General features: G+C 38.9%; 1 pseudogene across 1 annotated transcript in view; it reads right to left on the bottom strand.

Annotated features, from left to right (window-relative positions):
• Positions 1-682: 682 nt before the first annotated feature.
• Positions 683-25,857, bottom strand: part of LOC309822684 (14-3-3 protein eta-like) — a 42,097-nt pseudogene continuing 16,922 nt past the window's right edge. The window contains exons 3-4 of the transcript in view: positions 1,581-1,936; positions 683-1,342 (exon numbers count right to left, since the gene is read on the bottom strand). The product of the transcript in view is annotated as a 14-3-3 protein eta-like (transcript). The remainder of the gene's footprint in view (positions 1,343-1,580; positions 1,937-25,857) is intronic.

Here is a 25,857-nt window from a genome sequence, read left to right on the forward strand (position 1 = left end):
AGTAGACCCTCACAGTTCAAACCTGTATTGTTTAAGAGTCAACTGTAGTCTCATTTCAACAATAAATAACTTTTTAATAAACTGTGTGAGACACTGCGATACAAAGGGAATCTTATTAACATTCTAGACTGAACCATCTAAGGTTCTTATCTCATTTTCTTCTTCTTCTTAAATACCCCCAAAGCAGCACTTACTTACCCAATGAATTCCAAAACATTTAATTTAGAAGTCTGGCATTTTATAATCACCGATTTTGATTGACATGGGCTGACACATAGGACGATAGCCAAAGAGTTAGAAAACATAAATCCATGATTCTTAAACAATAGTAACCAAAAAAAAAAGTTACAGATATCAAAACTTTAGCTGCATCGCACTGAAAAGAAGGCTTGTGCACCTCATGATTTAAAGAGGCAAAACAAGGCGCTACTGAAACCTCACGTTAAACAGCTTATTATTAAGCTGATGGAAAGGAGCAAGTGGTCTCTCCATCTCAGCTTCCCTTAACAGTTTTCCATCAGCTGAAGAAAGAGGTGGGAGGGGTGAATTCATTTATACATGCACAGATTTACTGCTTTAATAAAACACTATCAGCTTGTTTTAAATGAACTGTTTAAACACCGACTGCAGCCTGTGTCGGCTCATCCTCCCTTCTAACCTCCCCATTGCTTTCACCTGCATTTCACTTAGCTTGGCAGGCAGAGTAAAATGCCTCCTTCAGAACGCACCTGTCTGCACAATCGGAAAAGAAAGCTCCCGTGGGCTCACAGCAAACCGTCAGTCCCGCAATGCCCATGAATCTGTCCGGAACTGCTTCCTGGGGGAGCGGAGAGCAGATCTGAGTAGATCCGAGTAGCTGTCCTGCCATACAGATAGGTTCAGCACTAGCTACGGAGTGACTGGAGCGAGGAAGGGGCGGTGGTGCTGGGGTGCGGGTAGGCGTCGGGCCGAGGCGCCCGCGTGGCCCTTCTCCGGCTTCCTCGTCCTGCTGGTCGCTCCTCCGGAGGGTGAGGTTGTCTCACAGCAGATGCATGATGAGCGTCGAGTCCTTATAGGAATCCCCGTTTAATGTGTCCAGCTCGCCTGCGGCATCTTCGGAAGCTTGTTTGGCTAGAGGCAGGGCTCCTCCGGCGCTTTCTGGGTCTCATAGTAGAACACGGAGAAGTTGAGCGCCAGGCCCAGCTGGACGAGGTGCGTGGGCTGCATGTGCTCTTTGCTGATTTCGAAGGCCTCCTAGTGGCGGCCTCCGGAGCTTCGACCACACTGTTTTTCTCCTCGCCGGAAGCTGCCTCTGCCCGGTAGCGGAAGTAGTCGCCTTTCATCTTCAAGTAGAGGACATTTCCTTTCACACTGGAAATCAGTGCAGTTTTTTTTTTTTTTTTTTTTTTTTTTTTTTTTTGCGGTACGCGGGCCTCTCACTGTTGTGGCCTCTCCCGTTGCGGAGCACGGGCTCCAGACGCGCAGGCTCAGCGGCCATGGCTCACGGGCCCAGCCGCTCCGCGGCATGTGGGATCTTTCCGGACCGGGGTACGAACCCGTGTCCCCTGCATCGGCAGGCGGACTCTCAACCACTGCGCCACCAGGGAAGCCCTCAGTGCAGTTCTTGATGAGGAACTTGTCCAGCAGAGCCGGCACGACGCTGCACACCGTTTCCAGCTCCTTCTCGATCTACGCCTGGTAAGCCTTAACCTTCCCCTGTTTCTTCTCATTCCCGTCGGCCATGGTTTTCTGCTCGATGCTGCTGCTAACCCTCCAGGAAGACCGCTGGGCACCGACCACGTTCTTGTAGGCCTGGGAGAGGAGGTTTCGGTCTTCACTGGGGAGAGGTTCGTTGAGCTCGGTCACTGCCTTCATGGCGGAGGCCTTGTCGTCGCAGCGCTCCACATGCGCGGCCAGCCGCGCCCGCTGCAGCAGCCGCTCGTAGTCCCCGTTGCCGCTAAGGTCCGGCTTCACTTAGCGCCCAGCTCCGCTCCGCTCGCTCGCTCGAGTGTGCGTTCCGGGTCTCCGCGGAGGCTGCCGCCGCGCACGCGCACGCGCACTGGCTCAGCGGCGGCCCAGGCAGCAGGCGGCAGCACCGCCGCTCGCCCTCTCGCTGGCTTGGAGCGCGCGCTGTATTACCTCATTTTCAGATGTGTCTGGAGTGTTGAAAAAAGTTGATAGTTCCTTTTAACTCCTTTCTAACATATGATTGAGATTTTTTATCCACTTCATGATCTGATGAAAGTGCTTTAGAGGTTTCTTTCAGTAAATATTTTCCAGTTTATAGCATTCATTCTTAAGTTCCCTCTAGGAACCAACAAAGCAAGTGAAGAAGTAGACTTGCTTCCCTTCTCACTGCAGGAAGGAAGTTAGATAACCGATAACCCCAAGTTGCCTCAATAAAGTTTGAACAAACCTCTGTCTCTGGTGTTAAGACTTAAGAGTAAGGTTCGTGGTAATAAATGTTGATTATTGTGTTTTCCTGCCAATCCTCCTGTTCGAAGGCCATGTGCACGTGGGATGTTTTATCTGCTCAGCAGAGTTTTCACCAGGCTCCTCCTTTTCCATAAAATGGATAGTATCTGTACTATTCACTTAAATAATGACTAAAACGTGTCTAGATTGCATAGCCCTGATGGTTTGCTCTCATGGAGTTTCTTTTTGGGTCTATGTTCTCATAAAAGTATTATCAAACCTACCTCTATATTTGCTATAGGAATCTTGTTTGAGGATATTGTCCATCCCAGTGTTCATTCCCTTCCCTATGAAGTTCCACATGAAAATGTTTTTTTAGAAAATTTTCTGCTAATTGCTAGTGACATTTTGCTTCTCCCAAACAACAGGTATTTTCCCTCATAAACAATGAGGGTTATCTGCAACACTAGCTCCAATTATTAAAGCATCAGTAAATGTATAACCTCAGTTAACAAGATGTCAGGAGACAGTTTGGTTTAAGAGTGATTATTCAGCAACTCAGTGATATTCACAGCAATCACAAATTCCTGTTTTTTCCAGCTATGCACCTTCAGTGTCAAGCTTGTCAGGCTAGCCAATGTCATGGTTGTTAGATGGTTGCAGTAGCGCTAGGAGTGAAATCCTCAAACAGTAACATCCAGAAGAGTACCATATGATAAACTTTCTCAGCATATTCTAGCTAATTTCAAAGAAACATCTCCAGAGGACCCCCAGTTATCTCCTACCATTGCATTGGCCAGAACCACGTTAGGTACCCAACTAGAACAAATCCTAGCAGCACAACTGTTGCAGAGGAGATGAGATGACCATGGCTGGCTTACATTAGTCAGAATTTACCCCCAATCTACGTAGCTACCTTAATAAAAGAGTTTTTTTTTTTAAATAAGGAAGAGAGAGGAAGAGATCTTGAGTAGGAATCAACAGTGTCTATTAGAAACACTTAGAGGGGGTCATTTTCCTTTGACAATAGAAAACTTAGAATTAACTTTGTAAGCCCTGCATGTATCATCATGGCCCTTCTACTTTACGGCTCTTTGTTCTGCTTTTATCTCTTAGTCTTGCTTTCAAATAAAATTTATTTTCTACTGCTCATGATTTTTGTATACTTGTTTTTGACATATATTTCTGATGTTCTAGACTTCACATGTTTTTCAAAATGATGTATAATATATGAAAACTAGAGCTAATGTTTCAGATACAAACTAGGGAATAGAAGGTGATTAGGTAACTGTTCTGGATTTGAACATACAGGATTCATTGACATTCCAGCAGAATCGTTAGAAAGTGATTTTGGGCTAAGCCTTTAAAAACATGGCTGTAGTAATCGACTTCCCAAGCATGGTAACACTGAATATTCTCATATAATTAACATCTCTAATTTACAGACAAGCAGTGGTGGCACTTTTTGTTACAGGTAGAATGTAATTAGCCAAGACAAATAAATTAGGTTTCACACTTCTATCAGGATAGTGGAATTGCAGAGGCTGGTCTGGGAATTTCAGGCCATTGAAGATGCCATTTGACCTCTCAAGGAAATTAACTTTTCCAACTGCCATTCTGAAAAGTTCTAATTAAGCCATATGGGTATTATTGACTTATTTATTACAATGGATGTCATGTAGGCAACTTTCTTGGAATTCTGGAAAATCCTCCAAATGACTTTTTCTTAATGTATAGGTGAGATGGAAGGCATCTTAGGATGGTACATGTCAATGGGACCATAGAGAGAGAAGATTCATAGAAGATTTATAGATTTAATCATATAAACCTCCAAAGATTCACTTTATTCTTTCCATATGGGGACCCAATTTGTATTACATTTCCTTTTGTACAAGAGTCTTATATAATAAAGAATGCATGAAGCATTTGAAAAAAATTAGCCTCTGTGGTAATGGGAAATATTGCAGAGAAGAGACAGATGTTGGAAAGGCAAATGTGGACTCATTTTATGGGGAAATAAATAAATAATGGGAAGACTTATGTAAGAGTGATGGTTAGCAGTAATCTTCAGGGAAGTGGTTCAATTAAATAATATAGGACAAAAAGTATTGGAAGAGGATTTGTAGGTAGAGATATAATTAATTATAGGGTTATGCAAACTTGGGAACACTTTGTGTGATTGGTTGCTTAAACTAAAACATATTGCACTAGTACAATTACTTAAACAGAAAGTAGGAAGTATGTGTTGGAATCAGCAAGAACCCTGGAGGCACAAATGTAATAAAGAGGAAGAGAAAGTTTGATATTCTTGCAGCCAGAAAAGAAAGGAAACAAAGGGCTGGTGTCTTTAGGGAGAACAGTTAAATGTATGTGATTATAATGTGTGATAGTTAATAAGTTATTCCTATGTGATAGGTAATGTATGTCTTCTCAATCTCCCCATGAAATAATTGATAAAAAGCTGACATTTCTCACTAATGCTTTGTGAGATGGCTTGTATTTCAGGAATGTAACAAAGGCTGAGTTCTGTTCTCAGGTTAGTTCAATTGAATCTTGGAGGGACAGCCACTTATGTTCCATCAGTTGGATTTTGTTCTGTAAGTGGATTTATTTCATGTTTATTTGTTTCAATTTTGGAAGGAGAAACTCCTTTTTATCTTTCTGCATTGCAGAGGTCTAGAATTATCTTGGGCTCTGCTGTGTTCCCCCATCTCACCACAGAGCCAACACTTCTTCAGAAAGGGCCTTCTGTTTTTGGCCTGGGAGTAAATTACTTGGGTATGTGACATGATGGGGAATGATGTGAGGTAGCAGGGCACAACTGGTTCAGTATTTCTGTAGTCTTTGAATTAATTACTTTAATTATTTGCCTTTGGACAGCTCCTGCTCTTGGATGACTTCCTATGGAATACTGGGGAACTTCTCTTGAGTTTTGCTCAAGATTGTTGGAATGCATGGCTTTTACCTTTGTAGCAGTCCTCTCTGCCTGTTTTGGGTTGTGTGTATGTGTGTGTGTGTATGTATGTGTTTTAAACACGCACTCTCTCTCTTATTGCATTCCAATTTCCAGAAATCTCACAAAAATTTTGCCCATCAAGGTAATCTCTCCTTTTTTTTCTAGCTAATGTCTATTTTTATTTCAGTTAGATTTTGGAAGGAAAGAGAACCATGTGGGATTAATCAAGTCAGCCATCTTTAACAGAAGTCACAGGTGTATATTCTTGACACTTTAAAATGTTTTTTTGTTTGGTGTGTACATTGGGCCTATCCAGTGAGCTGGTATCCATTTTCTTAATTGGTTAACAATATTAAAATTGATTCAGTTGTTCATACATCATGCTTTGCTGCTCAGGGGAAAACATCTTTTTGGCCCAGGAAAGCTCTTCCTGGAATTGACCTGAAGTATACCAATTTTTATATAACCCAACTCATGTAATTCCTGCTTTGGCTTTAGGCTTTAGCTTAAAGGGGGCTTTGATTTAGTAAACAGCAGTTGATCAACTTTTGTGGTTATTGACCTAGGGCATTGCATCTGAATGTGCAAACCATCATAAGTAAAGGAAGATTGATGGAATATGAGCTGGTGTTGTACTTCCTGCTTGCTGCTACTATTTTATTATTATTAAAGTTTGACTTACAGATGAGTATTGCTAAATGCATATTCAAGCTAATAAAGAATTATCAAACACACAGTGAGAAATCAATTTTCAAAGTGGTAGAGTCAAAGCAGGCCAAGTATCATGAAAAAGTCTTGAGCATGAATGAAAAGACCTGTGTACAAATCTCGACACTGTCACTTTTCATATTTTTTTTTTAACAAGAGAGTTACCTGTGTTCCCGCCTTCCTCCCAGTTTCCTCCTCTGTAGACTAGGAATAATATCATCTTCTCCTTGTTTTTGAGAGAAATTAAAGCATCCCTAGTGTTTAATAAATGCTCAATAAATGTAACTTAAATCTGTTATTACTATTTTTGCATTCCATCCTCCTTTGCTTTCTTTTCTCCTGTTTCTCTCCTCTCCTCTGGCCCTAGTTATCACCTATGTATTGGGATTCCTACAGTCTTACACACTTCTTCTGTCGCTCTTGTTCTTGCATTCAGCCCTATTCATCTTTTTCTTGATTTATTGATAATCAATCTTAAAGTGAACATTTTATTCCTTTGTGCTTTTTACCCTTTTCTGCCTAAAACCCCCAAACTGTATTTTTGGTTCTCTAACATCTCCTCCAACATCTGCTACAAGGCTGGGCTGGAAATGCTGGCTAACAGAGCATGCTGGATGGCAGGGTTTTTGCATTTATTTCTGTCTTTCAGGCAGGTCATCAAATAACGGGTCAACCAGTCAATTAGTAAAATAAAATAATTATGAAACATAGGAAATGTAGAAGTGTCATAAATTCTACTAAAAAAGATAATCATAAAATCATATTATTTAAAAAGAAATATATTGTTAGTGTTTTCACTTTTTATATTTATCATATAAAATTTTAAAATAATTTATAGATGAAAGCCAGCATTTCTTTAAATGTTTACTCCAAGATTCTGTTTTGGCATTAATAATGTCAAAATGGGATTAATGATAACAAATGAGAGTAATAATAAAGTAACAGATTTGAAGTTCAAATTTTATACATTGCACTCCCCCTGGCAAGGTGCACACACTCCTTGAAGCTTAGCCTAAGCAAACTCTACTTCCTTCCCACTTACCTCTCCCTTTTGTTCACACACATGTGTGTGCGCATGCACACACACACACACACACACACACACATACACACTCGGGTGCAAAAATTTGAAATTTTTATGTAATACCTATGTTATGCACACAAAAGTTTAATCAGAAAGTAATAGCTGAGACAAAATCGAGTTATAACACTCACATTGTCACCCAATAGGATCAAGAAAAATTCACCTAAGACATTCTACACAAGTATTTTTGATTGTCTCTCTTCCTGTCTTCCCTCAGTGTTTCAGGGGAATGGACAACAAATATTAAATTATTGCCCTCCTTAAACATAGTCATCATTGTCAGCTATGCAAGAAGGTTCATCAACAAGAAGTAAAGGTATTACATTTCACTATAGAAGAGATAATAGATGTTCAAGATTCCCATTCTGTTTTTCACCTGTCTACTGTGGGTAGAGAAACACAGAATTTAAAGAAGGTTTACAAAGAGAACAAACTTATGTATACCAACAGGGAACAGGGGCGTGGGATGAATTGGGAGATGAGGATTAACATATATACACTACTATGTATAAAATAAATAACGAATGAGAACCTACTATATAGCACAGGGAACTCTCCTCAATGCTCTGTGGTGACCTAAATGGGAAGGAAATCTAAAAAAGAGGGGAGATATATATACGTATAATTGATTCACTTTGCTGTACAGCAGAAACTAACACAACATTGTAAAGCAACTATACTCTAATAAAAATTTAAAAATAAAATAAATTTTTAAAAATTAAGAAAAAATAAAGAAGGTTTACAAGAACACAGTTTGGAAAAAAAAAAGGAATAATTTCTACTTGTCATAGACCTATAAGTCAAATATTGTTCAAACTCCAAAACATCTCTGCAGGATTCACATATAATGATTTTCTGGTAGACTCCTGGAAAAAATCTCTGACATTTGGTCTGTAAGATGAGTCTCTATCTTGGATATAGTTGAGTGAGTAACTGCTACCAATTGGTTGGCAGCTGAGTTTGAGTTTCCGAAAAACACTTAAGTTGACTGACATATTTATAAACTAGAGATTTTCGTTTGAGCAAAAATGGTTTTAAAAAACACAATAAAGCAAAATTTTGGCTTCGAAGTTAGTCTGATCATTGTCAATGATTTAAAACAAGAGGGAGAAAGCAAAATGTAAGAACACTTACAGCTGAAGTATGTATGTGTTCTGCTATGACTATAGTTCTGTAGGTTGCATTTGCACATTGATATTAAATGTTTTAAGACTTAAAACAATGCTATGCATACAGTAGATATTTATGTGCCTTTGGAATGTACTGAGCCCCTTTCCTATATTTGGTGAATTTCTTACATTATGAATCCCACTTCCTAAGATAAAGGCCATAAACTTGCTTTTCCAGGCTCCCTTGAGGCTAAGGTACAGGTATGTGACCTTGATTTTGCCAGTCACCCATTAACATATGAGGTCTCTGATTGGTAGAGTGTGGTGTGAAGAAGGCAGTGCAAGGGGGATTCAATTCTGACGGTGAGTTTGGTGGCAAGGAGACACTCAGTTTCAGAAATAGCAACAGCACATGGCCTAGCTTCCAGCACCTGATGTTGGAAAGACAAGGTACAGAGCCTGTGCCCAGAATGCAGGCCTGGTGTCTTCTGGTGCCAATCCATCCTGCTTCTAGTTATGTAACCTTTAAGACTGATTCTTCAGAAGTCTGTGAACTGTCTGATCCCCTCTATCAAATTTCTTTTCTACTTAAATGGTCCAGAACGGTTTCTGTTGTTTACACATCACACCTTCAATTAGTACAGTACATAAAACAATGTTATAACTATTTCTACTACTAATACTTTATATTTGTATAGAACTTTTGTAATTTTAAAATAACATCTTTTGAGCCTTGTCTTTCAAATGATCTCTTTCAATTCTCATATCAGCTTTAAAACTTGGGGTGTGGCAGTATCTGTAGTTTCATTCGACATGTAAGGAAACTGTGAAACAGCAAGGCTAAGTAACTTGTCTTGTCACAGAGCTACTTGATGGGGATAGGAGTAGAAACTAACATTATTTTTGCTTTGATTCTTTTGGCTTCACCATTATTTAATTCCACAAAGAAATGAGATTTTCCCCTAACCCTTGCTTAAGCTTCTTGACTTCTTATATGCTTAATAAAAAAGATTACACCAGAGGGACATTATGAAAGTAGAATTATTGGATATGTAAACATATCCAAGTGACTTGCATCCAGCATCTACTCATCTTTCTCCAAGGTGAATGTCCTCTGGGGGAGTTACTTTTCCCCTGCACCGTTCCTGATCTGACTCTCCTCCTGGCTCCAAGGATGAGGGTAAGATTTATACCTGCATAGAGTGATTGGCTGAGGAAGGAACAGGCACATGATCCAATGAGATGCCATCTGGATAATTCTGCTTCCTCTTGGAGAGGCATGTTATCTTCTGCTGGTTTTAAACATGGAAGGATGCAGGCCCAACCTTCATAATGTATGGGTAAAGCCAACCCAGAAAAAAGAACTGAGAGATGGGTCCTGATACCATTGTATGAGTCTTTGAATCCAGTGGTGCCTGGAAGTTTCAGTTACGTGAGCCCCTAAATTACCTTTCATGCTTAGACCAGTTGGATTGGATTTTTTGTCCCTTGTAACCTAAAGAGTTTTATTTTATTTTATTTATTTTTATTTTTTATTTTTTTGTGGTACGCGGGCCTCTCACTGTTGTGGCCTCTCCCGTCGCGGAGCACAGGTTCCGGACACGCAGGCTCAGCAGCCATGGCTCACGGGCCCAGCCGCTCCGCGGCATGTGGGATCTTCCCGGACCGGGGCACGAACCCGTGTCCCCTGCATCGGCAGGCGGACTCTCAACCACTGCGCCACCAGGGAAGCCCCCCAAAAGAGTTTTAACTGATACTCTGTGCCCTTGTAAGTTTCTTGGGCTTCACCAGTTATGCATAATCCAACAGAGCAGTACTACTGAATCTAATGCCAAGAGATAAGTCAACCAACTAAAAAATCTAATTTGCTTTCATAACTTAATAACTTTTTTTACATGGAAGGACTCCAAATACTGTTTTCCCAAATCTAAGTAAAGGTTTAAGAGGAAAGCAATAGATCAGACATTAGGAATGTATTACTTTCTGAATATTTCCTGTATTAATCCTGTCCCTACTTTATTAGTATTCAGTAATCGCTTAGCCCCTTCCTAGTTCACCTTCCCTAAATTTAGAAATTGCATTATAATATCCACTAGTAGACTTAAAAAGACAGAAAATACTCTTAATGTTTTTTAAATTACTAATCAATTTATTAAATTTGCAAATTCAAAAACCTAGATCCCCCTTGAGATTTTAAGTTCAGTTCAAAACTTTATTTCACTTATATTTCTACAAAATTTTTGCAATCAATTTTAAGGTGTATTTAAATAAATTTTGGTGCCATTTACAAACTGTACACCCTTATCTTGAAACAATATAAACTGCATTCATAAACTTAATCATTTTCTGTCATTCTTAAGTACTTTAATATCTGACTTAAAACCTCCTTAGTATTTAAATAATGCTTATATAACTAATAAAGTTAAAAATATGGCAGATTTAATGTTCTAAGGGTTACCCAGAGTTAACCAAACTGTACAGTTAGAGGAAACAAGAGTGCTCGCTTCAGATTCCAGCTGCAAACTCAGGGTCTCCATTTCCACCCTCACTTCAGACCAGCTGGCTGTAAATTTGAGGATTCCCATGACTACCCTCAGATTTGAAAATTTGCTACAAGGAGTCACAGAAATCACTGAAAGCTATTGTACTCACAAAGAGTATACAGGGACAGGATAAAGGTTAAAATAAGCCAAAGGAAGCACACATAAAGCAGAGTCTGGGGGGCATCCGCACACAGAGCTTCTGCTCATCCTCTCCCTGTGGAGTTACGTACAGTGCCACCTCCTCCGGGCCGTGATGTATGACAATGTGCAGAGAGTATTGCCCACCAGGGAAGCTCACTTGAGCCGTTGATGTCCAGAGCTTTTACTGGGGCTCAATCACATGCTACCTACTTTTGGTTGATCTTTTGTTTCCAGACCTTCCCGGATGTCAGGCTAATGCCTTTACTTTCTAGTTAGTCTGGAGGTCAAAATTGATATAGCATGGCTCAGAGCCCCCATGATAAATCACAGTGTTAGATGACTCTCTGGTGGTCAAAGGCCCCAACAAACAGAGTCCCACCAGGCAGGACATGCCAGGGGCCTAGAGCTTACCTTCTAGATAAAGGACAGACTCTTTGGGTAGGGTTAATTCTTCATTATATAATACTGAAGTATTATTTCTCTATCTTTGATTATCCTAGATGTTTCTAAGCTGATTGTAAATCCTGTGGGTTTGGAAGATACTTTCTGTGGAAGGTAATTACTATCCCAGCAAACTGAGATGATGTTTCCCTTTAGCTTTTCACCTGGCATGAGTTCTGGAGTTGTAGCCATCCTAGGCACTCCTCAGTGTTCACTAAGACAGCTATGATTGTTGGCTTTGTCTTCTTAGAACATTCTAGACTTGGGCCAAGTTTAGAGGTGGCTGGATTAGTTTTTAGATGAGTACCTTGAGATCCACAGGTAAAAGATTTTCTATGAGTAAACAAACATTTCTGGACTCTTCAAGGTGGCATATAATGTTGATCTTACATTGGCAAGCTCCTTAAGAGAGAAACAGTACATTTTCATCTTGCTGTAGTAACTGAGCAAACTGTGAGTGTTCTTTCTAAAGCTTACTTAGCAGCCACAGTTTGGACATGAAGAGTATTAATAATGCTTTGAGGCAATTTTGCAACATAATAGGAAATCATCATTTTGGGATGCTCTGATTTTTGAAAAAGCTTAGAGATTTGTTTCTAAAATGCGTGGTGACAACACGCAGCTGTCATTATGTACTCAAGACAAAGGGAAATCACTCTATTTGTGTGGACTTGGGAAGGAGCACCTAAGCACACGGCATGGCAAGTCCTGCCCAGAAGACTGCCTGACAAAACTCATGGTGTTTCTTGTCAATAGTACAGCAGGATGCCTCCAAGAGTGGGAAGTTCAGTTAGCAAACTCCATGAGTTGTCTTTGTGTTCAGGCCATAGATTATGTACTCAGCCTCTTAGACTCCAGAAACTAATTGTAGCATAGCTCATTATTTCGCAGATTGACATATACCTCTCTTTTTCCCTAGAAAAATAGTTTCCAAAGATTAAATGTTGAGGTTTTAAAGCAGTTATCTTTTTATTATTTGTTTTTTAAATTCCTGGCTTCAAACCTCATTGTTAAAGAGGAGTTCAGTACCATTTTGACATGTAGAAGGCATTGCCACCATCATATCATAGCTAACATATAAGGACATCATATCTGAACTGAAGCAAACAAAATGGTGCAGCCAGGTACACACAATAATGTGGGATTTAAATGAAATAATAACTAAATATATACTTTTTATATGCATAAAGCAAATCCATAGAATTACAAAAGAAGCCAATTATATGGTAATATAGACATAAAAAGCCCAGATTTGAAATATACATATAGTTTCTATTAAAACATCAAATAATAAGATCTACAGTGGGTCTAGTAGCTGCCTTAATTTCTAAGTAGCAATGAGCATTAAATGATATTTGCAACAATTATATAGTGATAAAGGCTCAAGTAATGCTATTAGTACTATAGGAATAAATAAAGATGTTAAATTTCACTTAAAGTTTTGTGAAAATAAAGATGTTGTGTGTGTGTGTGTGTGTGTGTGTGTGTGTGTGTGTGTGTGTGTGTGTCTAGGAGGTGGATAATGTTGGCCAAAGACTGAATTCTAGGTAAATTGGTTTCAGAAATGGAAACTACCCTCTTTTAACAGGTGGCTGTATAAATGGATTTTGAGAGATGTGTTAAACTTTGCAATTTCTCCCACTTTATCTCCCTTTGTTATTCTCAGTCTGTTTCCTCCAAACTGTTAAACGGTAAAGAAAAGGAAAAAAACCCAAGAGCCCTTGGGGGAACTGAGGGAGATTATTTTTGCATTTTACTCACAGCCTTGGCAGGTGGAGAGTCAAAGGAATGAACTGGATGGTGGCAGCTTCAAATCAGAAAAGCTTTGAGAAAAGGATAGGAAAACAAACTCAATGCCTGGAATCTGCAGCAGACAAGGAAGGAAAATTTGGGAAATTGGTCCAGGAGGGTGAACAGAGAGAAGGCCTAAGGAAATTCCCTGACAACTTAGAATTCAGTGATTTCTTGAATTAAACACGTGAATTTTATCCATTATAAAAACGCAGTATATATTTGTCAATGTGTATTTTGTCTATTTGTCTGTCTGTGTGTCAGCAGTTGTTTGATCTTCTCAAAAAAATACTGTTTGTATTGTTACTCCCCTTTAGAGACAGGAAACTTGAGACACAAAGATGTTAAATGCTTGCCTAAGGTCACACATTTTGTAAGCAGCAGAGCCAGGCTTAGCATCTAAAGCTTATTTCCTAATGCTTTCCCACATGGATAGTTGAAGGGATTGGACTGACCAAGTCTTGTTTTGGTGCACAAAGTATTTACATGGAGCTTCCAAAATGTCCTGAAATGCATTTTTCAGTATGCTAATTTCTCACTGGCATACAAGTATCTTATGCTATAATGCCCTTAAAATCAGATACTTAATATATGAACTTTTCCTGAAGTTATCAGGTGTGTAGATTTCTCCCATAGCTAATATTTCACCTGCTTCTTAACTCCAAATCTTTCCATCACAAAGTGAGAAGACTCCTCTAACTATCCTTGGGCTTCTCCAAATTACCTGTTCAGCCTCACTTAGAGCTGGATGTGTGAGCTAGCAGTGCATCAAGAAGTTCATTAGAGAAGGGAATTGGATTTGATTAATTTTTTCTTAACACTGATTGACCATGACAATCCATTTTGCTAACATTTATATTGCAGTAAAGTTTAATTATGGATTATTTCACCATAAGGCAAAATAGAGTGACATAAAGCAGAGAGTGAACATTTACAGTGTTGTATAAATATCTATTTCTAATTTTCTGCCAATTACTTTCCTATTTTGTTTACAACTTTAAGCACACACTTTTATAAGTACATACAATTGTGTTCCTAAAGTAAAAAATTTAGAAAAATTGTTAAAGACAAAGAAATAGATCACAAGAAATACAGGATTGGTATCCAACATGACACCAAGATGACACCTTCCATATGTACACATTAACATTAATGGTCAAGTCAGTTAAAAAATAGATAAACCAATGTGCATCTGATGTGGCTGTTTCAGAATAATGATTATGTTCTTGCATATCATTGCGGTGTGAGGATGGTAGAAAGCTTTTCTAACTCTAGGACACTAGCTTTATATATTCTGTCACCAGACCTGTTTTCTTTTTTCTTTTTTTTTTTCTTCCCAAATGCCTCTCTATTCATTTACCTCTTAAAGTGATTAAAGGATTATAGTTACTGCTTTGGAATTAGTCGGGCTCATCCAAGATATTTCCTATTAGTCAGAGAGAGAAAAAAATTTATTTTGAAAAGAAGCTCAGAATAAAAAAGTGATTGGGTGGGGAAGGCAGATGGTGAGAGGGGTATTCAGGGGCAAAAATCCAAATTTTAATTGTGTGTCCAAGTTCATATTTGGTAATTGCTGTTCATATTGGCTTCTGACACATAAAAATTTGGATAGATGTGCCAATCAGACAAGCACCAAATGGGAAGCGTGTGCACGTTAATCTCAGATCCCCAAACAATTCTGTTTTACTGACCTACCTTGGATACTGGATAATACAGGGTATAAAATAATGAGGAAGAATATTAACTGAAGTTCTCAAGTTTAAATCAAATCTTGTCCTTATTTGATCACCAAGACCCTCGGTAAAAATGATTTCCTGGTTTGTATCTGTAGAATAGGCATTTGAGGAGAGTCAGCAGGTTCAGTTCATCATTATAGGTAGCATCTGGGTTGATACCTTCAGCAATAAAAATTCTCGTGTAATAGACAGAACAAGGAACTAACTTGTTCTGAACAGTAAATGCATGTCTTTCACTTTATTCTTTTGAGGATGAATTTTTGTGCCAGCTTCTTTCTAACACTTCATGTGAAAACTTGGACAATGCACACTGAAATTTTAGAATTTTATTCAGCTTTGTTTTATTGTCCAACAAATACCAGTTTGCTCTAGAATAAATTAAATAAATAATTAAGATCAAAGTGAAGAAAAAAATTGCCTGTAATCCTTTCTCATGCTGTCATTACACCTAAGCTAACCACTGTAAATATTTAGGTCCGTATCCTCCCAGGCTTATACATAGGTGTATAGTGTTTCCAAATATATACATATATTTCTGATGCAAAATATTTAATATCTGCATTCAAGAAACAGATAAGTTGCATCTTTTAGATCTTTACTTGAATAAAATTTCTGATTTCCTTTTCATTCTTTCCTAATCACTCAAAATTTAAGCTTGCATCAAACAAATGTACAATTAAGCTAATGATTATTAGCTAACTAATTGCTAGTTAAACATTCTTTTTTGGAGAGTCAGACATGTTTCAATTTCCTCTTAACTTTCCTGAGTTTAAATTAGTACATTTAAATATATTTCTTGAAGGTTTGTGACACGTCCAGGAATAATTTAGGGGCTGGGAGCAATAACAAAGTGTAAGAACTTGTCTGTCTTTTTAAAGTGATTCCGGTGTGCTCAGGGATACAAAACAAACATTGGGAATAGATTGGAGAGCAGTTGATGCAGTAGGGAAGAGAGAAGGAATAAACACCGGGAATTAAAGACGCTTCTGAGAAGGCTTCAGGGGCTGGAAGGAGGCTGCTGGCTGTGAGAAGTTTAAACCTTAGGGTGGAAGGGAAAACTATTCCAGGCAGAGGAAGCAGCACGAGACAAATCATGGAACTGATAATGATCTCGGCACGACAGGCCTTTATACAGTGGGAAAAGGCGGTAATGAAATTTGATGTGGGAGGTAACAAAACAATCATTATTAGTGTACAATATATTGACCTGAACCCATCTGAATGATATGATTTGGATTTACTGGAAACCTTATCAAATAGCACCTTTATCATCTCTTTAGCGCTCTTTGCAAATATTCAAGTGCCTGTTCATGTCCCACAGATCTTTCAAATCAAATACGTCCCACACTGCACTCGTCATGTTCCCTCTAGTGAATGCCCCAAATTATCGCCACAGAGTCTGTTAATAAAGCAAAACTTACCTCATACTTGTTGCAGCAAGAAAAAACATGAACCTGACAAGGTCTTAGCCGTGTTTTAGAAGGGGAATATTTACAGAATTTTGGCTTCTAGGCTTACATGGTGTAAGGTGGTTCCACCCCCGCCCCGAGACAAAACTAATCTGAGCGGCACAAAATCTCCTGAAGAAAGTCTTGATAAGCAAACTTTTGTTTGGTAAGTGGGCTGTTTGCTCAGGTGAACAGCCTCTTATCTTTAATAAATTTATCTGTAGGAATTTCCTAAAACAATTGGTGGAGTTATTTTTTTGCTTTACAGCCTTATCTTTCTCTGGAAAAGTTTTCCTGGAACAAAGAACTATATCATGTTGACATAGGTGGTCTGCAGACTTGTGTAAGTCATGCGGGCACAGATGGTCTCAGTTCTCACCTCCCTAAACCAGGCCCTTCTAAGATGTTTCCTGCCTGAGTCACTGGTAACACCCACCACCCTCCTGCTCTCCTGGGGAAAGAGCTTGACTTTGTTTTCACATCCCCATCCTCCAATGCAGGCTGTCGCTCTCAGCTCCCATACTTCCCAAATGTTCCCCCAATGCTCTTCCAGCATCTCTCCTGTTTCCCCTCTTTGTTTCACATAAAGGTGAAAATTTCATTTCTGAAATAAATAACTGAATATGTAATTTCTCTCCTAAATGATTTACAATAGTTTCACATTGCATATATATATATGAAACCATCATGCATCGTGTGTATAGGCTAAATATATACAATTTTTCTTAGTCAATTATGCCTCAATAAAACTGGACAAAAAGTTTCCCAACACTAAGTAATAAAACCTGAACTTAATAGCACTGACTTCAAGACCCTCCGTGAGCTGGTCTCAACCTCTTAATTCACTTCATACTATATTTTTTGTGTGTGGATAGTTTCCTTAACACAGCATAGAATTTTCAGGCTTTTGTTCTACCTGATACACTCTTCTCCCCTTTCTCCACTCAAAGGCCCTTTATTCAGTGTTATTTGTCTCTGTTTACTTCCTATTTCTCTCTGCCTTCCTACTGGTCTCCTCAATTACCAATTGATTTGATTAGTGTCCTGGGGTTATGTCCTTGCCTCACCACAGTTTGTACTTTGTCTTCTTTTCAAATGCTCTTAGCTATTTTAATGCATTTGCTTCCTCATATTTGATGGCTGTCCAATCCACATCAATTTTCCTTAACTCTCCTCTCAGTTCCAGATGCAAATTCACCTGTGCTACACGTAGCCCCTTGGGATTCCTGCAGGTATCTCAGATTCAACATGCTCAAAACCAAAAGCATTCCTCCTCCTGTAATCCCTATCATGGTATCATCACCCAGAGAGCAAACCCAGGTGCTGTCTCCCTCACCCCTCATATCCCATCACTCACCTTGCCTTGCCAATTTTACTTCCTTTGAATTTCTCAGATCTTTCCCATCATCTCCATCCCTCTACAGTTGCTCCAGTTCATGCCTCACCAACTCTTGCCTGAGATTTGGTGACCACCTCCTCACTGCTTTTGAGACACCTTGCCATTTTCAAATAAACCTTCCATTGAGCCACCTGTGTTTCTAAAATGCAAAGTTGCTGTCCTTTAAAATCTTTCAGTGGCTTCTAAGAGCCTACAGAGTACAGCTCAGCCCCTTTAACATGCCATATAAAACCTTCTATAAAAGCTGGTCCCTCTGAATCTATCCTACATCACATGCCTTGTGTTTTGCATTTCAGCAATTATGATTTTTTATTTTTTTGCCTTTGAGGTTGTGTTTATGATGTTTCCTTTGCCCTGCATTTATATATTCCCAAGTCTCCTGAATAACTCTGTTATTCTTTAAGATTCCATTAAGCATCGTTCTAAGGGAGACTTCTCTTGGGATAAGATAACTTCCTCTTTGTATTCTCATAGCAGTGACACTCTACTGAACACATTGTAATGACATTATTTGCTATAGGCTGCCCCTGGTGGGTCCTTCAGGACTCGGACAATGTCTTGCTTTTGTCTATTTCAGTTAATCTTCACAAACATACAACAAAATAGTATGGTATTTTAATTATTATCAACACCTGACCTGTGAGAATTTGAAGTTCATGGAAGTTTAGTGACTTTCCTAAGCTAGCAAGTGACAAAGCCTGAACTTGAGCCCAGATATGCTTGACTTTTAACTATTAAGCTATAGTGAGATGATGTTATAATGAGATCAGTGTCTGCACATGGCATATACTCAATACATTTATTTATTATTAACAAAATACATATTATTTATTTGTATTTCTAGTATATAACTTACTATAGGTGTTCAAAAAATGTTTGTTTCCTTGAAATAAAAGATGATTCTTATCTTATCCTCTGAGTTGAAAGAAAAATTTCTTACACTGTGCTCCAAAAGCACTCTGTCTTTAATCTGAACAGTATTAATATGAGTTTCATGACTCAAATTGAATTGTTTAAATGTTTGTTCCTCATATGACCATAAGCTTAGGGTCACAGTGTGTATGTATTTTAGGTTATTTGTCCACATACCTTCCAAGTGCTCTATGCACATGGAGGTATTTAAAAAATCTTAGTGGAATTAGAGTGTCAAAGTATAATTTATATAGAGAGAGATGTACAGATCTTAAGTGTACAATGAATGATGACAAATGCAGACACCTATCGCATCAAGATATAGAACATTTTCATCAACCCAAAGAGTTTTTAAAATTTCCTTTCAAATCAATTAATGGCCCATCCAACATGGAACAGTCTTTTTTCCCCCTTGGTTGCTTTAAGGATTTTCTCTTTATTTATTTCTCTTTATGTATCCATTGTCAGCGATTTGATTATGATGGGTTTTGGTGTGATTTTCGTTATGTTTAATCTGCTTTTGGTTAGTGAGTTTCTTGGGTCTGTGTTTATATCTCAAATCAAATTTTGAAAATTCTTGGCCATTGTCCCTTCACGTATATTTGTGCTCCATCCTGTCTCTTGACTTTTTCTGAGACTCCAATTACATATTTGTTAGACTGTTTGATAATGTCTCAGAGATCACTGAGGCTTTGTTCATTTTGTGTGTTTTTTGTGTTGTTTCTATCGCCTGATCTTGAAATTCAGTATTATTTTTCTTGTGTTGACTCTAATCTTCTGTTAAGCCCATGCAGTGAAATTTTCATTTCATTGTATTTTAGCTGTAGAATTTTATTTGGCTCTTTTGTATGGTTTCCATTTATTTATTGACAGTCTCTATCTTTTTCCTCCATATACTCATGTTTTATTTTCAACCTTTGAACATGAACATAGTTATAACACTGTTTTCCAGGGTCCTTGTCTGTTAACACCTTTGAATCACCTTTGTACTTTCTGGTTTTATTTTTATTTACTGATTTTTCTCCTGATTATGGGTCATGTTGTTCTGCTTCTTTGCATGTCTACAAAGTTTTTACTGGATCCTAGATATTGTGAATGCTGTGTTTGTGAAGGTCTAGATGTTCTTTCTTTCCTTGAAGTGTGTTGAGTTTTATGTCATACTTAACGTCTTTGAAGATCAGCTTGATCCTACTGAGGCTTTTTCAAGCTCTGCTATAACAAGTTTAAAGGAAGTTTTGCTGAACTAACCCTACTCTTCAGCAGTTGTCTTTCTGGAGTCTCTTCTGAATACCCTGGGTGTTTAAAAAAGATTCTTCATTCTGGTTGGCCCGAACTCAAGTGTCTCTCAGCCCTATGCCAGTTCTGGTGGTTATTCTGGTTAGAGCTCCAGGTAGTTGTTCATTCCCTAGTAGCACTTTTTTGCCTAGTTTCATGTAATCTCACCCTAGAGCTGTGCAACTTAGTATTCAGCTGAAAATCTAAGGGGGATAAGATTGATTTCTGGAGCTCTTTCTCTGTATGGCTCTCTCTTTGCCCCTCACTTCCAGGTGTCTTCACCCCTCTCACCTCTGATCTCTGTCTACTAATCTCAGCGGGACCACTCTGCTCCATTTCTGCTTTGTCCTCTTCTGTTCTAAAAGTGCCTGCGTGAAGCAATCTGGGTCGATTGTGGGGTTCCTCTTGTTTCCTTTTTCTCATGGATCAAAATCCTGTAATGTCTGTTGGTTAGCATATGAAAAAAATTTATATATTTTAACCAGTTCTCTAATTATTACAGCAGGAGGTATAATCCAGGATCACTTAACTCCAGCATGGCTGAAATTGGGAGTCTTGTTAAAATTAGATCAAGTTATAAAAAGTAGCTGCTAATGTTACAAATTTATGGGCTAAATAGATATTTGTGGCAGGTTAGGGAATCAAAGTATTACATATTAAAGCATGTTTTAAGGATTTATTGATCACTTCTTCATTCTTATTAAAGGGGCTTTTACAGTAGTTATTTTTTCTATATTTTCACTAAATAAACACTGCAACTTCTATAATGTCTTTTTTTGCTCGTGTAAGTGAGTTACTATTTAACAACAAAGCTGCTGAAGAATATTGCTCATTGGTGAGTGGGTGGCTTTCTGCAGGTTCTACTTGTGGTAAAGCTATTCCTCATTAATCATGAAAAAAAGAGCTTGTGAGTGAAAAGCTACCAAAGAGAGTAGATTTGGGGGATATTGATGGACAGGATGCATCTTGCTAAACTCATCCAGCCCACTGAGCTGTGATGAGCATCTCCCTTTATCTGGATGAGTGAGCACACGGTGTGTCTCATTTAAAAAACAAAACAGTTCTCAGAAATTCATAGTAGCATGAAGCCATAGTTTAATAATGTCTTTTTGACAATAAGCATGTCTGTAAGGAAGGGCTTGAGTTGACTAAGGAAGGACCTTTGGGTTCGATTTCAAAACGTGGGTGCTGCAATAACATTGGCCCCACTCAGCAGGTTCTTTTCAACTTTTCTGCCTCTCATGAAGAACTGTGCAGAAGGCAGCCATGAGACCCAGAGAAAATGAATGACTTGAAATACCTACTCTAGACTCTGACCCTGACCAAGTGTATTTTATGATTGAGGTAAAAAAAACTTTTTTGAGTCTGGGGAAAAATAGAGTAGTAAAAGTTTTGGAAATATAATGTAGAGAGTAGGTTTTATGGCCTGAAGTTACTTGGATATTAGAAGGCTTCAAGGGATAAAGTGTTGGTCGTACTCAATGGACTTTGGAGGGTGAATGGTAGACATCATGAAAAGGCAGACATGTGCTTTCAAAGCCCTCTGCATAGCAGAACACTGAGGTGGGGTATTGGAATTCATACCATGGGTAAACATTCTTTACTTTCAAATGTGCCTATGACCCCTTTCAAATCCCCATTTTAACAGACTTTTGAGGAGACAGATTATTCTGAACCATGTGAACCAAAGTGAAAGTGGAAGAATAGGTGAAATCTTTTGCTGTAGCCAGTGGGGTGCTAGTAAACCAGCTCTCTGGGCTGGGGGAAGGAAGCCCTTATTTGTGGTGCTTGTTGATTTCTGGGGTGCAAATATTACCACCACAACCAAGTTCAAATTCCCAGATTTTAACAGTTGGCATAGGCCCAGGGGCAGCTCCAGCACACCAGTGGGTATGTGATATGCTACAGTGCAGGAGAGGGGTTGTAATGATCTTAGTTTAGAATTCTGGGCCTGTTTTTTGTGAAGTGTGACTTTGGGAGAATAACCTTTCTGTCTGTATCCAATAATCTGTGATTTATTAATACTACAAAGGGTTGCTGTGAAAATTGAATGAGGTAATGATTGAGTGCTTACCATAATTCCTGAAACACAATAAGCATTCAATAATTTGTAGCTGTTATTGACTATATGTAGTTTTGAGATATTCCAATGCAGTTACAGGAGAGTAACTGCTTTTTTAATCTGAGGATTGAGAAAATAAAAGACTACTATGAATTCTGTAATTTTTTTGAAAAGTATTTTAATTTTAATTATAGCAGGCTTCTCTACATTTGAAACATTATTTCTATGATCACTTATTTATTGTTACTATAGAAAATGCTTGGATGCATATGTGTTTTTAGATATGTTATAATAAATTAATGGCCTCCCCAGGGTCAAAGATTTGAAGTTTGGAACCACTATACTGATAATTTTGCAGTGGAAGGTTGAGTGAGAGAGACCAGTTGTCACCTACAGAGGTGAGTAAACAAATGAATTGATGCAGGTCTCTGGAGTCACTCCTGCTTTCACAAATGCAGTTTTCCAATCCAAACAACTAAAAGCTTTTGTGGACTTGATAATGGAATTTCAAGACCCAATTTTATGTAAATTGGGTGGAACTGAATTTATTTTTCTAGGGTTGTATTATGTTTTCATGAGGAATAGTGCTTTTATTTCTGTTTTTCAGAACCCTATTCTTTTGAGGAGAATATCAATATATTTTCCTATAAAGAAAACTCTGATGAAAGTGGCTCATGTAATAATTTTCTTAGGGTAGAAATGTCTTTTTGTCAGAACCCTTCTAGAGCTTTTGAGTTTTGAGGTTCACTCAATTATTATCATTAGATATCTTGTTCATATAAGATTCAATCCAAAGAATTCTCTGAATTTTTAACTTAGTTAATGTTTTGTTCCTTTAATGATGAAAATTTTATAGAAATATTTCAAAAGGTAGCATGAGAATATTTCTAATGCTCTTTTTTTGGGTCAGAATAACAAGATCCCCTTTTTATTTTAATGCTATTGTGCCAAGGCTATCAAAATACGTATACTACAGTGTTATTCACATTTAACAAATGGCTCTGATTATATTTGAATTCAGGCCTATCAGTGGTAATAAGACTGCAGCTACAATAATTCAGAATAATATAGACAGCATCCACAGACTTCTCTAGCCTTCTACTTTTGTGTAATCGTAAAGCCTCCCAATTACACTGTTGGAAAATCACTGAAAAATGCAAATGGGTAAGCGGTTGTCAAGCAGTCATGTGAACTGGCAAGAATAATAATGTTGGCAGTTCTGTAATCACGAAGCATACAAAAGCTGACAGGACAAGTACTTTCTTTCCACCAGTTGACTAAATGTATATTATTGCTGCATGCTTTAAAAAACACAGGTGAAAACACACCATTCTCTAGCTGGACTTCTAAGCATTTTCAGACTCATCATGGTCTGCTGACTTGCAGAAAGAAAGAATGCTGCTTAATATTGAATTAGTTATTCTATAATCAGCTGTATTGAATGCATTATAAAGAGACATTTCTTTTTCAGCTAGGGAGTAAACAATAGCCAAAATATCCTACTGAAAATGGGCTTTAGGGCTTCCCTGGTGGCGCAGTGGTTGAGAGTCCGCCTGCCGATGCAGGGGACGCGGGTTCGTGCCCCGGTCCGGGAAGATCCCACATGCCGCGGAGCGGCTAGGCCCGTGAGCCATGGCCGCTGAGCCTGCGCGTCCGGAGCCTGTGCTCCGCAACTGGGGAGGCTACAACAGTGAGAGGCCCGTGTACAACCAAAAAAAAAAAGATCTTTTTAGAGTCAGTCTAACCTTCTCCATGGATTGAACATTATCCAAGGAGCCACCAGGGCTGTTGCCCTGTATGGAAAGCTCTGATTGCTTGGTGAGCCAGGTGCAGGACCTGGAAGGCTCCATAGCTGGCTCATTTACCAGTGAGTCTCATGTATAATGGGACGAAAAGTCAAGAAAGATCACTGAGGGGTAGAGAGAGGATTCTGCTGTCTGTCCAGTTGCCCAAGATCTCAGTTTATCTGCCTCTAAATTACTTTTTTTTTTTTTTTGAAAAGACCTGCATTAGTTTCCTAGGGCTGCAATAAGAAAATACTACAAACTGGGTGGCTTATAACAACATAAGTTTATTTTTTCACAGTTCCAAGAGGCCAGAAGTCAAAGTATTGGCAAGGCTACGCTCCCTCTGAAGTCTCTAGGGGAGGATGCTTCCTTGCCTCTTCCAACTTTGGGTAGCCCCAGGAGACTTCGGCCTATAGCAACATAACTCTAATTTCTGCCTCTGTCTTCTCATGGTCATTTTCCCTATATGTTTCTGTCTTCACATAGTGTTCTGCTGGTGTGTGTGTGTGTGTGTGTGTGTGTGTGTGTGTGTGTGTGTCCAATTTTCCCTTTTCTAAGGACACCAGTCGTATTGGATTAGGGACCACTCTAATGATCTCATCTTAAATTTGATTATATCTGCAAAGATCATACTTTCAAATAAAGTCACATTCACAGGTACCAGGCATGCACACACACATTTTAAACAGGGAATTCTAGTTTAGGTCAAACATAAATACTCATAGTAAGGATTCAGTGAAGAGAGAGAGAGTTATTTAGACTTTAACGTTTCTTTTTTAGGGGGCAATTCAATTCACAGGACCCAAGGAGACAGATTACTTCTTCTGGTGCTACCCAAGAGGGTTAAGACAATTAGAGTAATAGGCTGTGTGTGCTCTAAGATGTTTGAGACAAAAAATAAATTAATGGAGTGTGAGTCATTCATTCATTTAGCATTATAGCATATTATGAATGTACTCTGTGCCAGACATGCACTGGACTTGCCTATATACAGTGATCAACAAAACAATGTGGTACTTGCCCTCATGGAGCTTGGAGTTTTGTAGGGGATTACACAAATATTCAATTAATCATACGTGAGTTAAATCTAATGAAGGAAAAGTTTGGGGTGCTAGCAGAGCATATACTGAGAGGAACTGATGTAGTATGGGGAATCAGAGAAGGTCTTTGAAAAGCAAGATAATTATGGCAATGGTAATAACAATAATAAAAATAATGCTGCTAACATCATTTAAGAATTTAGTGTATTCCAGGCACTATTGTAACTGTTTTACTTGTATTAAATCTCCTTATATATATATATTTTTTGTGGTACGCGGGCCTCTCACTGTTGTGGCCTCTCCCGTTGTGGAGCACAGGCTCTGGACGCGCAGGCTCAGCGGCCATGGCTCACGGGCCCAGCCGCTCCGCGGCATGTGGGATCTTCCCGGACCGGGGCACGAACCCGTGTCCCCTGCATCGGCAGGCGGACTCTCAACCACTGCGCCACCAGGGAAGCCCACTCTCCTTATCTTTATAGCTACCTCACTTTACAGATAATAAAAATGAAGAAAAGAGGTTAGGTCAATTGCTGAAGGTTGTACAAGAGGTAAGATTTCTGCTGAAATCTAATTAAGAGAGGTAAAGAGGTGTGGACAGAGAGCTACACATGGAAGCAGCAGCATGTGCAAAGGCTCCAAGGGCAGATGGTCTTCTCTCTGGCCAGAGTGAGGTCAGCAAGGGAGAAGGCAGTGCAAGAAGGGAGAGGAAGGCAGTCAAGGGTCAGATCCTGATGGGTCTTACAGGCCAGATTAAGACATCTGTCTTTATCCTAAAAGTAATGCGAAGCTATTGATGGGTTTATGTAGGACAATGTCTTAAAGAAATTTGTATTTTCAAAGAAAAGCAATTAGTTGCAATATGAAGAAAGGATTGGAGGGAGACAAGTTCTCCAGAAAGGTTAATAAGAAGCTTCAGGAGGAAGATAATGGTGACTTGGACTAAACTTGCGACAAGGAAGATGGACAGATATGAACACATTTGCAATCATTAAGAGGTAGGATTAAAAGGACAGGGCTAGGGCTTCCCTGGT

Source organism: Grampus griseus, assembly GCF_964374135.1.
Source record: "Grampus griseus genome assembly, chromosome: 5".
Lineage (NCBI taxonomy): Eukaryota > Metazoa > Chordata > Mammalia > Artiodactyla > Delphinidae > Grampus > Grampus griseus.